Source organism: Leucopleurus acutus (genome assembly GCF_964270905.1).
Source record: "Leucopleurus acutus genome assembly, chromosome: 7".
NCBI lineage: Eukaryota > Metazoa > Chordata > Mammalia > Artiodactyla > Delphinidae > Leucopleurus > Leucopleurus acutus.
Genome location: NC_139150.1, coordinates 10,182,004 through 10,197,490, shown reverse-complemented (window position 1 = coordinate 10,197,490; position 15,487 = coordinate 10,182,004). Strand labels below are relative to the sequence as shown.

The 15,487-nt window shown below is 39.6% G+C and overlaps 1 protein-coding gene across 6 annotated transcripts in view; it reads left to right on the top strand.

Annotated features, from left to right (window-relative positions):
• Positions 1-333: 333 nt before the first annotated feature.
• Positions 334-15,487, top strand: part of GAPVD1 (GTPase activating protein and VPS9 domains 1) — a 72,172-nt gene continuing 57,018 nt past the window's right edge. For all 6 annotated transcript variants that reach the window (XM_082842748.1, XM_082842746.1, XM_082842747.1 and 3 more), the window contains exon 1: positions 334-419. The gene's annotated coding sequence lies outside the window, so the exon portion shown is untranslated. The remainder of the gene's footprint in view (positions 420-15,487) is intronic.

Below are 15,487 nucleotides of genomic sequence, written 5' to 3'. Positions count from 1 at the left end.
AAATTGTTTTACTTTACACATACTTGCTCAGCCGGATTATTCACATCCAGCAGTACCGTACGCGGAAGCAAGGGCGAGTGTTTGGTGAACAATTTTCCGGAAGCCGTTTCGCGGTACCCCAGTAGCTCAAGACGGCTCCAGCCTGCAGCGGACTTGGGTGGTAAAAGCGGAAGAGGCACCGCTGGCTGCCGGCCTGAACTACTAGTCCCAGGCGCCCCCGCGGCGCCGCGCACGCGCCATGGCGTGGCGGCACCGCCGCCGCAGGACGCAGGGAAGCCAACTAGCGAGTGGCGGCGGTGGCGGCGGCGGCGGCGGCGGCGGTGGTGGTGGCGGCGGTGGCAGTTCGCCGCGAGGGCAACGGCTCCGAGGCCGAGTGGCGGTCCTGCGCAGACATCGGTGCCCTCCTCCGCATGATCTTGGTGAGTGCACGTCCCCGATCCAGCTGCGCGGAGTGCGCGGCTCCTTGCCTGGCGGCCGTGCTGCTTCGGCCTAGGGCCGCAGCCTGCGCTGACGGTGGGCCGCCGGGTCCAGCTGACCCCTGGGCCCTTCTCTGCAGTGAGGGGAGAAGTGGGGGTGGGGGCACACGGTTAGGTCCAGGGAGAGATGTGGCGGCGCTCAGGGGCCAGGGCAGCCTGGGGCGGCCTGGAGGGAGGGACGCGTGGGGGATGGGATGGGAAGGGACAGGAGGACCGCGGGGTGGCTTCGGGTGAGAGCCAGAGGCGAGCGACCTGGCAGCCAGGGAACTGAGTATGGGAGGCGAGGAGGAGGTGGAATGTCTTCTGAGTGCCGCTGGTGAAGATGTCTTGCTTCGGAGACTCTTGACAAGCTGGACTCACGGGTCGGGCAGCCCACCTACCAAAAACGTACACACCATACTTGGCATCTTTATACTTCCTGTTGGAGGTCTGTAAGTGAGGAGCTGTTGGTTGCTTCCATCTCCTTTCCTTCAATTTCGCCTTTTATTGACTGGCAAAATTTAAATGGGTGCTGGATAGGCAAGTCATAGAAATAAACAGGGTTCTGTGTATACATCTGCGTGAAAACAGGGAGGCATGGTGGTATGTTCAGATGAGAGCTAGATCAAAGGAGAAATCAGTGTTTTTATTTTAAAATTGGTGGCAAAAATCAGTTTGAGCAAGGTTTTGAACTAGAAAGGATTTTTAACCTGGGATTCACCAGTTGGTGGATAGAAATCAGGGGCTCCTTGAACTAGAATGGGGATAAAATCATGTTTTTATTTTTATTATCTGATAACTGTATTATCATTTCCTTCAATAATGAATGTAAGCAACAAACCGCAGTAGAATTAGCAATGCCTGTGACTTTGTCACCAATAAAAATTACAGATATTTTTGTGTCATGTTTACAGTTGTTGCAGATATCTTAAAATATCATTTGTGATATACTCCAATAAACATTTAAAAAATATCATTTATGCTTATAATTTTTTTGAATTATGGTATTACTGAATCCACTGTTAGATCTTGTTACTTAATGTGATAATAAAGGTGTACATATATTGCAATATCAGGGTTTTTTCATTGTTTTGCTAATATTCAGTATAATTAGTTGTTTTTGTAATCACATATATTTAATTATGCATTTAAAAGCAATCTGAGAAGGGATCCACAGGCTTTACCAGACCACCAAAGAAACCCATGGCACAAAAAGATTAAGAATTCCTGAAGTAGAAATAAGTTTTGGGGATCTATAGGCCTGCCTGGAAGAATATGTTTCTCATTAGATAAGAAAAAAGTCAAGGCAGATAGGACGATAGTGTCGATGAAAGAGGGAATTTTGTAATCAGGGAAGTAAGAGAAAAGATTTGACTGGGATCAGAGTAATAGTTTTCAGAGATAGAATAGACCACAGATATTTCTTTCAGGGTACTGGGGAATCAGCAAAATAATCTGAGGAAGAAAGGGAAGTGAGTACTTTGGCCCTTAGACTTTTGTGTTAAGGCATCTCCTAGTTCCAAGTGATTGAAGGGGTTGAGCCTTCCAAGCTCTTGTATAAGCCTGTGAAAGAAAATTTTAGCATGTGCTGGTTTTCTTTAAGTCATGTAGATAGTGTGGCTTTTAAAGGGGTGAGGATATTCTAATTTTTCTGTCTTTTTTTTTTTTGGCTGTGCCGTGTGTGGATTGTGGGATCTTAGTTGCCCAACTAGGGATCGAACCCCTGGCCTTGGCAGTGAAAGCTCTGGACTGTCAGGGAAATCCCCATCTATCCTTAAGTGAAAAACTGCAGGATCTCTCTTCAAGTATATTTTCCTATTGCCATTCTTCTTTCCATATATGATAGAAAGTAAACTTGCAGATTATAGAGTTGAAGAGTCGATACGTCATTTTCTTGAAATTCCATTTTAAATTCTTGTAGTTCAGCTTCATTTTGGCATAAGACTTCTCACTGACAAATCACTTTTAACATTTTTTCAGAATATTCGTGATTTGAAATTTGCACCTGTTTGTAAAGCATCTGTCAACATCTTGTGTGAGATTTTTTTTTCCTCTAAAAGAATAGCAGTAATGAAAAACCACTACGGCAGACTATTTGTGGAAAAGATTAAGGGGAGGGTATGGAGAATTGAAGAAGAGTATTTTGTGAAACAGATATTGGTGCCGAAATAGTTTGTGTTGAATTAAACACACCGTATTACAAATCACTGCCTTGGAGAGGTCTTGCCTGATAAACCTTCTGGGTCCTTACACTGCCCCCTTGGCCATTCTTTCTCCCCTGCCCCTTTATTTTATTTATAGCATATATCTATCTGGCATCATATTATTTGTATATTTATTTTATACATAAAGGGTCAGGAAAATTTAGATTGGAGATACTACTACTGAATGAGAGAGTGGGAGACTGGGGAGTGCTGTGTGGAGATGGCATTTGAACTGGACCTTCAGTCATAGATGTGATTAGCTATAGGGATATTGGAGAAGGGCTTCAGGTGCAGGGAACAACTTGAACAAAGACAAGGATAGAGGCGTTTGTAAATCAAATAAACATCTTAAGTCAGCTTGCCTCCCTCCCTCCATCCCTCCCTTCCTCTCTCCTTCCATCCATCCATCCAGTGTGTTAGGTCTGTAAAAGGGAAAACGGGAGAAAAGATTATGTATAAAGGTGGCTTGGGACGAACAAAGGCTGAAAACTCTAGGCTCCCCAGGTGATAGCATGTGACTGTTTGCCTCCAGGTGGATCTCTCCCTCCTAGAGCCCACAACAGTGAAATTGCTCACAGGGAACCTGAATTCTATGTACTGAAGAACCAGAGAGGCAGCCTGGGGAAATGAAAAGAGTCTGGGCTCTGGAGTCAGATAAATCTAGTTTTGAATTCCTTGTTTGCTTCATGATAGGTGAATGATTATGCAGTAAGTTATTTGTCTTTTCTAATCCTGTTTCCTCAGCTGTAAAATGGAGGTGATCAATAGCTATCACACAGGATTAACTTCAAAAATAATAATATATGTAAAACCTCAGGAACATGGCTTTCACTCAGTAATTGGTAGTTACCTTTTGGTGTTCCAGCTTTCAACCTGGTTTCGTCCTTTTCTACCTTCATACCACATCCCTGACTTTAAAACAAGTGCTACTCTTCTGGTGCCTTCCTGGCCACTGTCACAGCGTTGTCACTTCCCACTTCACCCAGTTGGCTCCACTGTGAGTTTGTGAGCAGCTTTCCAGTGATGGCACTTAGCAATTTACCAGGTGATGCTGCCTGATAATGGCGTTCTGGAAACAGCAACAATATGTATTAACTCTTATTTGGTGAAACTAACAATACAAAATTTGCCACTCTTTAAACATGATGCGCTTTAGTTTAAATTGGTTTATTTGGGAAAAGTACCCCTGATATTTGCAGAAAACTGAAGCAGGGAAGTGGATATATTCCCAATTGTAAGATGTTTCACTTTTATTTATTATTATTTTTTTTTAGGAGTGAGAGTATTGGGGAGTTGGTTATACATTACAATTCTCCAAGATAAAGTATGATTTTTTGGGGGGGTGTGGCGGGTAAAAGTCTGATGTAAGTAGAATCCTTCTTACTTGCTTTGGAAAGACCAAAAAAAATTGAAAAAAAATTTTTCTTAAATGATTAAATTTTCCCCTTCAACTTTATGGGTTTTTCACCCACACATTTCCTTCTCTGGAGTTAATTTTCTCTTAGGTAAGAAGGATTTCAGTTATGTGTTTTTTTACATTTGAACTACCTAAACTTGTGTTTGTATAGAATTATTTGTGGCCTAAACTCTTTAATCCTAATCAAGATATTTTCATTTGTAAAGGAACTAGGATCAATACTTTCTGTATTGTGTACACATTTTACATGAAGCTTTAGACACTAAATTGTTTGATTTCTGGTTTTTAGAACTATAATTAACGTTTCCTTCTTTATGGTTACCTATATTTCCTTATTTTTTTAAGTATGTTTCAATATGTATTATGATTTTTTTTTTTTTTTCCCCGGTACGCGGGCCTCTCACTGTTGTGGCCTCTCCCATTGCGGAGCACAGGCTCCGGACGCGCAGGCTCCGCGGCCATGGCTCACGGGCCCAGCCGCTCCGCGGCATGTGGGATCTTCCCAGACCGGGGCACGAACCCGTGTCCCCTGCATCGGCAGGCGGACTCTCAACCACTGCGCCACCAGGGAAGCCCTGTATTACGACTTTGTAAAAACATTTTCAGAAGGGAAGTTCTTCATTGCTTCTAAGCTGAAACCCAGTTTTGAACTCTTCAATGCAAAGATCAGAAGAAGTGGTGAACATCTGTTGATACTTCAAGTTCTCATATTTAATATATATAAATGAACAGTTGAGCAAATGTTTTTAAAAAAAATACAGACTTCTGAAGTCTGTATTTTTTTTTAAGTTTGAAGATGAACCAGATAATTGATAAGTATTTATACCTGAAAGGAAAATATAACTTAATACTAACGCTGTAATTAAATTATGTATATTAAGCCAAAATTATCTTCATATTCACCTTTTTTGTCAGCCATTTTAAAAAGATAAGGCTCTACATAAAACAAATGAAATATTGCCATTTGCAGCAACATGAGTGGACATAGAGAATATTGTACTTAGTGAAGTAAGTCAGAGAAAGACAAATATATCACTTATATGTGGAATCTAAAAATAATGCAAATGACTCTATTTTCAAAACAGAAGCAGACTTACAAATATAGAAAACAAACCTATGCTGACCAAAGGGGGAAGGGGGTGGGGGGATAAATTAGGAGTATGGGATTAACAGATACAAACTACTATACATAAAATAGATAAGCAACAAGGATTTACTGTATAGCACAGGGAATTATAGTCAATATCTTATAATAACCTATAAGGGAAAATAATCTGAAAAAAAGATTTATATATCTAAATCACTTTGCTGTACACCTGAAACTAACACAATATTGTAAATCAACTATACTTCAATAAAAAGAAAAGAAAAAAATATAAGGCTTTAAGCATACTTTAACTGTAAAAACAGGCAAGATGTCTGTTCATTAATCTAAGATGTCTGTCTGAAAAGATGCTTGCTTGGGCTTGCACCCATGTAATGCCTGTACACCCACGCTGGAGACTAGTGGGGAGCGTGTCATCAAACATGTTCCGTTCTTCTTTTTTTTTCCCTTACCTAATTTATGTTTTTAGTTTATTTTCTGTGAATTTTTGAAAGGATTAATATTGGAAAATTTAAAAGACAGAAATTTAGTTGGGATATTAGCCTATTTCCTTTTTTTCAGGATCAGAACCAAATTATCTTCCCAAGCAATCTAAATTTTATCCAAATACATCTATTTTAAAAGTTTTTAGGACTTAGGCTAAAGTCATCTATTTTCAACCCACTCTGAACTGTCTCCTTTCATTTTCGAATGCAGAACTCTGACCCATTTCTTGATTTTACTTTCACTGTTTATAAATCCTGACTACCTGACAAAAATACATTAGGTCTAAAAGTCATAGCACTTAAGGCAGAAATGCAAAATGTTTACAAATATGGATTTCTATGTCAGAAAAGCTTAGGAAAGAATAGATTAATTCTTTTCGCAGACTTTATTTCATCTTTACCTCCTTTAGAACCAAGGAATCTAACTTCGATTTCTCTAAAATAAAGTGCCTTTTAATATCTAATTATTCAGGGGTGTGGTGGGCCAACTTGGATTCTGATGGAACGTAACTTATTAAGTAAGTCTCCCTCTGAGTAAGTTTCTATTCCATCATTCCAAAACATCATAATAACAGTAATGACAGTAATTGCTAACATTTATTGACTTCTATTTATTTACTTTTTATTTATTTTTATTTTTTTTGCGGTACGCGGGCCTCTCACTGCTGTGGCCTCTCCCGTTGTGGAGCACAGGCTCCGGACGCGCAGGCTTAGCGGCCATGGCTCACAGGCCCAGCCGCTCCGCGGCATGTGGGATCTTCCCAGACCGGGTCACGAACCTGCGTCCCCTGCATCAGCAGGCGGACTCCCAACCACTGCGCCACCAGGGAAGCCCAGACTTCTATTTATTTTTGAAAAGGTATTTAACTAACAAGATTTTCTTCCTTTTTTTTTGTTCTGGAAGGTTCCTTGTAGGTAGAACACAGTGATAATAATGCTATTTGAAGTTTGATAATAAATAGTTGTAATTTTATGAAGTACCTACCATTCTGGTAAATGTGATGACATAGACATGTCAGTCTGCTGTTTACATGCTTTCCTTAAATTTGAGGGTGTACCCTTGGATCTTGAAACAGGCTTTACCAGTATTACAGCTCAGCAAAAATGCAGCTGAAGCTCAAAGTCCTCTTTCTGCTCTTATGTTTGGTAGTTTTGTACACCCACTGTATTTATGGAAGAAGCTAAGTTTATGCTGGGGACCAAAGCTTCCTCAAAGCATGTGGGTGGTGAAATCTTCCTCTCAAGAGTTCTAAGGGTTTTAGGTTTTTTTTTTTAACTATTTGGTTTATCTTGATCTCCAGATTTATATATGTCTTAGTGAGATGTCATTAGAGATTGTTGAATAAGAGGGAATTAGATTTGGTGGTATATAACTTCAGACTAATAAAATTAATGAAGGTTTAAATAATTGTGAAAGTTCCTGATATGCATTCCAGATTAGGTGGATATTTTTGTGTTACTTATTGCCTTTGGGGAAAAAAAAGGGATATAATTTTAATACCATTGCAGTTCTCCTTGTTGGTGTGTAGCATGTTATTGTTGAATTATACCGAGAGATTAAGTATTGTGTCCTTTTTGTTGGACTTGAAAATTTCACATTTTTTATTATTCACAGAATTTGTCTGGTCTTGAGTGTTTAAGTAATTGTACTAGCAGATCTTTCAGCAGGGGAGCTCTTAGTGCCACATTTTTATTATGTTTTCCTTTTTTAAAAAATTTAAATTACTACAGTAATAAATGTTCTTTGTTAAAAAAAAAAACAACTAAAAGCAATGCAAAAATGAAAGCTTTTTTCCCCTGCATGTATATGCATATGCTATATGATTTGGATTTTTTCTTTTTTCCCCCCCAAATTATAGTTAACACTTGTTCTTGCTAAGTGTTTTACATATGTTAACCTGTTAAACCCTCACAAACTTATGAACATACCCTACGAAGTAAGCTTCAATTTTACATCCATTTGCAGATGAAGAAACCGAGGCAAGAAGAAGTAATTAGCCAAAGGTTGCTTAGCTAGTGAGCAGCAAAACCGAGATTTGAGCTCAAGTAGTCTTACTGTGGGGTTTGTGGTTTTTTTGGGGGGGGAGGGGTTTTGTGTTTTAACACCTGTACTGCCTCTGGGATCTTACCATGCATATCGTTCTGCAGTTTGCTTTCTTCACTTAGTGGTACGTGGTAGATACCTTTCCATGTACCTCTACCTCCTTCTTAATAATTATGTAGTATTCCATGGTAGGGGTGTACCATAACTTACTTAATGTCTTTCACACTTAATCTTGTTTAAGAGTCCCATTAGTAATGATTTCAAGTAATATTTTAAAAAGCCAAGGTTTTATAATGGAATAGTGAGGGTACATTAGTATTTACTAAGTAATGCATATTAGCTGTCCCAGTGTTTTGATATTCTGTCGGTTGTGTGGTCTAATAAAATCTGAGCTTAATCCACAAACCATTTATTATGCATGAATTTCATTATTTTTGTGGTTTGTCTTTTTTAGTTCTGGAAAATTAATTAATGTATTGGGGGTAAAATTGATATCTGTGTTTTATTCACTTTTGGTAGGGTCTGGAGTTTTCTGTAATAACAAGAAGTCTTATACTGTTAATTTGAATTTTGGATACTATCTAGCTTTATATTATATACTTATATCTTCAAAGTAGTGTGCCTTTCAGTTCCCTGTACTTGTGCCAGGAATAGTTGATACTAAGTCCATTCTTTTTTCTACAATGTTTTACTTTTGTTTCAAAAATACCAACTAAAGATATTAAAGTATCACTTGTTTCCATTTTTTCCCCCTCTCATGATACATGTTTCTTGATTGTGAGGAAATATCTTTTTGGTACATTAATAATTATTTCAAACATGCTCATTGGGAAGTTAGTAGATGTTTTCAACTTAAATTTAGTTACTGTTCTTCAGTCATTTTGCAGCTGAGTTAGCAGCAGCTTGGCTGATTCCTAACTGGAGTATTGCTCTTCATCATTCAGTCACTTACTTATTAATTTTTTAATAAATTCAGACATTGATTCAGCACCTGCTAAATGCCAGTTCCTCTGCCAAGTAATGGGGATACCAAGATGACTATGTCCCTACTTTAGGGAACTTGGAGTTTTGTTGAGAAAACAATATTTTGTTGCAAATAGTCTATGAGAAAGTATCTGAGTCAAGAGATTGGTAAAGGCTCCTCAGTTTGAGCTGGGCCCTGCTGCCTACCTGGGACTCAACTGACCACTAAAAGGGGTAGGCAAAGGATTCTAAATAGAGGGTATGCAGAAATCCAGTCTGTGACAACGACTCAAAAGTGTCATTAGAATGTCATGTATCCCTATGAGAATGTGGGTCCCTCAAGAGCAGACCTTAAACTGTCCCATTCATCAGTGCCTAGCACTTCGTAGGTGTTTAATAAACATTTTTTGAATGCATGAGTGAAGGATGTATGTTAAATAAAGCTTACTGTGCTTGTCTGTCCATTTTTTGGAAAAAGATGAGTTCATTATTTTTAATACCTAATGATTTTTGGAGTATGTAATTTAGCAAAACATAAAATGAATAAGAAACTATTCCTGCATTGGAGGAGGTAAGTCTTGTAAGGGGAAACACATTTAGACAAACCATTGTAATTCAACATGATTATATTTATAAAAAAATATTTGCAAAGGACACCCATCTCTGGTATGAATTGGTTAGGTCCCTTAAAAGTGGTGGGTAATTAAAATAAATCTTCAAATTATTTGATTGATAAAATACGGCTAACATTGTAGTAGGTCATTAAAAAATGGCAGTTAGGTCCTTTTTTGCCCTATCAGGTTAGTATAAATAGTACATAAATACTATGATGAAATGTACCTATTTAATGAACAAAAAAAGTAACTGACAGTTCTGTCAAGGTGTAGGCATCAGTATATAACAATGTTAACCATGCTTAATCCTTGAGTAACATCATGATTTTTCCCAAATCTGCAAACTACTTATACTATTGTTTATTTAAAATGTCTTTTTTTTTTAAATTTGGACACCTTTAAAAATTTTTTTAAAGAAGCTTTATGTTATTACCATAATGAAAGGCTACGATCTCTTGCCCTAAATAGAAAGCAACTTGAATACAATAAAAACAAAGCAATGTTATAAAACCTAGCTTGCTACTGTTTGCAGAAGGTGCTGAGTTTGAGACCTCTGTCTTTAATTAAAAGAAGAGTTTAGCAAGTGTTAGGGAAGTGTTGAAGACAAATTGGCACCTTGCTTAGATTTTCTGCATGATGTAAACAGAAAAACTGAAAGGGACTTTAAAATGGGGTAACTTTCCCACTCAGTGTCATGAGGGAGGAAGGATGCACCCTGTTTGTTGTCAGGAGCAGTTCTCCTAGAGCTTCACAGAGGGAAGAGATTTGGGGGCTGGACCTTAAAGGAGAAATCTGAGTTCACTTGAAGATAAGGAAGATTTGAGCCCCTTAAGCCTAGATAATAGCATCTGCAAATGTTGGAGACTTTAGGATATAGTATGGCAGCAAAATCCGATTTTGGGGAAGTGGAGAGATGGTGGGAGATGAGATAGGAGTTATAAAAAGAGGGATTTATGGTTGAGAGCTTGATACCCTGTAGCATATTGTAGACATTATCCTGTAAGCAGTGGAGAGTAGCATGACAAGGTTTGTGCTTTAGGAAGATTGCTTCAACAGTAGGAAGGAGAGACCAGGAAGGAAACTATTGAGATGATGAGACTCTAAATAGTTTGAAGGATTGGGAGGAAGATGATAATCTTGAATTTTCCGAACCTTTTCCAATAAAGGGCCATTTTGATCTTATGCGCTCCCACATTGGAAGAAGGCAGATGATACGCTAAGAGTATAGATCACTTTGACAATATTGGTTACTATCTGAGGTTACCTGCTCACAGAAAATCCCTGTTAGCTCATAGAGAAAGAGAGTGAGGTGACCAAGAAGTTCTGGAACCAGTTAGGGAACTTGGATCTATTTGGAGATTCGTAGAGTGTAAATTATGGGAAAGGAATGGTACCCATAATTCCTTGTTTTTCCATTGAAAAACTGAATTCCAGAAAGATTATATTGATCACTAGAGATTATATAGCTAGTTTTGAGCTCACTGTATTTTACTTTAGAGTGCTATACCCAGAACTGTTAGTACATTTACATATTTTTTAAATGTTTATTTATTTATATATATGTATTTTTTTTTGGCTGCGTTGCGTTGGGTCTTCGTTGCTGTGTGCGGGCTTTCTCTAGTTGTGGCGAGCAGGGGCTCCTCTTCGTCGCGGTGCGCAGGCTTCTCGTTGCAGTGGCTTCTGTGTTGTTGTGGAGCACGGGCTCTAGGTGCACAGGCTTCAGTAGATGTGGCTCACAGGCTCTAGAGCACAGGTTCAGTAGTTGGGGCGCATGGGCTTAGTTGCTATGTGGCATGTGGGATCTTCCTGGACCAGGGCTGGAACCCGTGTCCCCTGCATTGTCAGGCAGATTCTTAACCACTGCACCACCAGGGAAATCCCACATTTAAGTCTTAAAAGATACTTTAGATAGGAACTTCCCTCCTGGTCGGGGAACTAGATTCCGCACGCATGCCACAACAAAGACCCAGTGCGGCCAAAATAAATAAATAAATACTAAAAAAAATTTTTTTAAAAAAGATACTTTAGATAGCACCTGCTATGTGTGTGTGTGTTTAATTATCAGGGTAATAATCTAGATTAGTCCCTAGTAACTTTTTCTAAACTTTCATATACCATTTCTTTAGTAGAATTTAGGTTATTTAGTCCTGAAGTCCAACTAAACCTGACTTTGCCAGGCAGTTTGAAACTTTCCAAGAAAGGGGGAGTTGTTCAGCTACTGACTGACATATTAATAGTTGTTGAAAGAGTGGGGTGATTAGAAGAAGTAACCTTGACTGTAAATTAAAGCACTCACTCTTGGGAGGCAAATGGCTTGGTGGGTAAAAGCTGGGTGAACCAGATACACCTGGATTCTAGTCGCAGCTTTGCTAGTTATTAACTTGACCTTGGGAAAATAATTTAATTTCCTCAGTTTCCTCATCTGTAAAAAGTGGCTAAGAATACTTACCTTTCACGAGTGTTACACAGGTTAAATGAGAACGTCCATGTAAAGCACCTGGTTGGTGCCTAGTATATGACGAGCCTGAAATGCATGGTAGTTATTATTGTTTTTTATTTCCTAAGCACCTATATGCTTTACTACCACCAGTCAAAACTCTCCTCTTCAGGCTCAACCATTACTACTTATAATGGCTTTTTTTAAAGTTTGATATTAAATGGAAATTAATATAAAAACTGGCTTTTCTTAAACAATTCTGGCTAGGAAATATATTTGCCTTGCTTCAGTTGACAAGGATTTAGTGCAAAATGTAACATAGCTGTGGAAATTTTGTGTTAGGAAGTTTCTGTATTTCGTTTCTGATCACAGTGAACTGAAAAATAAAATATTCTTAGTGTGATAGTTTAAACATCGCAATGTGTTACCAGATGTAAATGGGTTCTGGGACATCATGGGATACCTGCTAATCCTTCTAGATGGTGGTTGTTGGAGACTGCTAAATTACAGTGTTCACATGCATTTCTCAAATTTGTATATCTTTTTCATACTGAAAAAAGTTGCTAAATTGGATGCTTCGTTTTAGAATTATGTTATTTATTTATTTATTTTTTGTCTGTGTTGGGTCTTCATTGCTGCGCGAGCGGGGGCTACTCTTTGTTGCGGTGCATGAGCTTTTCATTGCAGTGGCTTCTCTTGTTGTGGAGCACAGGCTCTAGACGTGCAGGCTTCAGTAGTTGTGGCACATGGGCTCAGTATTTGTGGCTCGTGGGCTCTAGAGTTGTGGTGCACGAGCTTAGTTGCTCTGCGGCATGTGGGATCTTCCTGGACTAGGGATCAAACCTGCGTCCCCCGCATTGGCAGGCAGATTCTTAACCACTGCGCCACCAGGGAAGTCCCTGTTTATGTAATTTTTTTAAAAATTATTTATTTATTTATTTATTTATTTTTGGCTGTGTTGGGTCTTCGTTTCTGTGTGAGGGCTTTCTCCAGTTGCGACGAGAGGGGGCCACTCTTCATCGCGGTGGGCGGGCCTCTCACTATAGTGGCCTCTCTTGTTGTGGAGCACAGGCTCCAGACGCACAGGCTCAGTAGTTGTGGCTCACGGGGCTAGTTACTCGGCGGCATGTGGTATCCTCCCAGAGCAGGACTCGAACCCACGTCCCCTGCATTAGCAGGCAGATTCTCAACCACGGTGCCACCAGGGAAGCCCCTGTTTATGTAATTTAAAAAATTTAAATAGACTTTACGTTTTAGAACAGTTTAAATTACAGAAAAACTGAGATGATAGAACAGGGAGTTACCATATACCCAGAATCAAGTTCCTGTTATTATTAACATCTCATATTAATGGTGCATTTGCTACAATTAGTGAGCCAGTATTGATAATTATTATTAACTAAAGTTCATGCTTTATTCAGGTTTCCTTAGGGTTTTTTAAAATGTTTTTATTTTATTTTTTAATTTATTTTTGTCTGCGTTGGGTCTTTGGTGCTGCGTGCGGGCTTTCTTCTAGTTACGGCGAGTGGGGGCTGCTCTTCATTGCGGTGCGTGGGCTTCTCATTGCGGTGGCTTCTCTTGTTGTGGAGCATGGGCTTTAGGAGCGTGGGCTTCAGTAGTTGTGGCGCGCAGGCTCAGTAGTTTTGGCTCACAGGCCTAGTTGTTCTGCGGCATGTGGGATTTTCCCGGCCCAGGGCTTGAACCCGTGTCCCCTGCATTGGCAGGTGGATTCTTAACCACTGCGCCACCAGGGAAGCCCTCAGATTTCCTTAGTTTTTACCTGATGTCCTTTTTCTGTTCCAGGACCTCATTCAGGATACCACGTTACATTTAGTTGTCATCATCTCTGTAATTTTTAACTGGATCATCTTACACACATTAATTTATTTGCAAAGCATGCTTTATTCTCACATTTCAAAGCCATACCTGTGTGTGGCATATTATGTTACTAAAAACGCTCTTCGATTGAAGATAGTTGGCCTTTAATTTCACTTTTAATAAGCCTTTTACAAGTGTAGGTTTCATCATGTTAGCAAGTTGTCTGTCTCACCTCTTTAGTTATGACTCTGATATTTACCACTTATTTTCATGGGAAAGTTCGTTTTGGTCACTTCTGTCATGTGATGGACGTGGAGTATGTCTCATTGTGTCCTAGTGAAATGATAAAAATTACCCCACCTCTTTTTTTGGGTGGGTGGTGCCTGCGCCGCACGGCTTGTGGAATCTTAGTTCCCCGATCAGGGATTGAAGCTCGGCCCTCTACAGTGAAAGAACTGAGTCCTAACCACTGGACTGCCAGGGAATTCCCTACCTTACTTCTTTTAAAAAAAAAAAAAATTATTTATTTTTATTTTATCTTTGGCTGCGTCGAGTCTTAGTTGCGGCACGTGAGATCTTTTTTAAAAAATTAATTAATTAATTAGTTTTGGCTGCTTTGGGTCTTCATTGCTGCGTGTGGGCTTTCTCTAGTTGCAGCGAGCAGGGTCTACTCTTCGTTGCAGTGCACGGGCTTCTCACTGCGGTGGCTTCTTTTGTTGTGGCGCTCGGGCTCTGGGCACGAGGGCTTCGGTAGTTGTGGCTTGCAGGCTGTAGAGCGCAGGCTCAGTAGTTGTGGCGCATGGGGTTAGTTGCTCCACAGCATGTGGGATCTTCCCGGACCAGAGATCAAACCCATGTCCCCAGCATTGGCAGGCGGATTCTTAACCACTGCCCAGGGAAGTCCCTTGGGATGCTTTTAATTAGAAATTTTCATCAAAGAAAATATGAAACATGATTCTCATTCCATAAAACATTTGAAATAATTTCCCCCTACTTTAGAGTTCTTCTTTTGAGTCACAGGGGTTTGTTCAGGCATAGTTGCTAGCATTTATAATATGTGTATCCTCCTTGGAACTTTTAATGTACTTTCTAATTCACGCATTTCACCTTATCAGGTTGTGCCTCCTCTCCATGCTCTGTATTACCGTAGGTATGCTTGCTTATCAGCACTTGACAGGCTTTTTCTGTAAAAGGCCAGCTAGTAAATATGTTAGGCTTTGTGGGCCATATGGACTCTGGAGGACTATGGTGACTATCTAGCCATGCAGCAAGAGAACAGCCACAGATAATACATAAACAAAGGGGCATGACTGTGTTCCAGTAAAACTTCATTTATACACGTAGGCAACTGGTCAAGTTTGGCCCACAGGCTGTAGTTTTCCAGCCTCTATACTGGTGTTGGAAGGATACAAAAACTCCATGCGCTTCACTACTTCAACTAAAATCTCCCTGCTGGGCTCTCAGTGATAAGTCTTCATGAGTTGAAAAGCTTAAAATCTGACTTGACATGTATGGGTATAATTGCTTTTATTTTTGTAGAAAATGTGGCAAGTGCAAGTGAGCTTTTATAGAATTTTATAGAATTTCAAAGTCCAATTTTTGACCACTCCAAAAAGAAATTATCTAACTTGGAAAATGCTGGCAAATTTCAGGGAAAAAAAAATTCTATTATTGTGAAATGTGCCTAATGTTAATTTAAAAATCCTTTGATTTTACTTATGTTCTTTTTCTCAGAGCACCTTGTGACAATGCAGTTAGCAAAGATATGTGAGAACTTCTTGTGTTTGGCCGTGGTATTGGGGGTTGGGGATGCATAGGTCTAAGAGATGTTCTCATCGTTTGAGGGGACCCTTCATTCTTGCTGGAAGGACAAGATATAGACACTAAAGATGAAAATAGGGAATTCCCTGGCGGTCCAGTGGTTAGGATTCGGTGCTTTCACTGC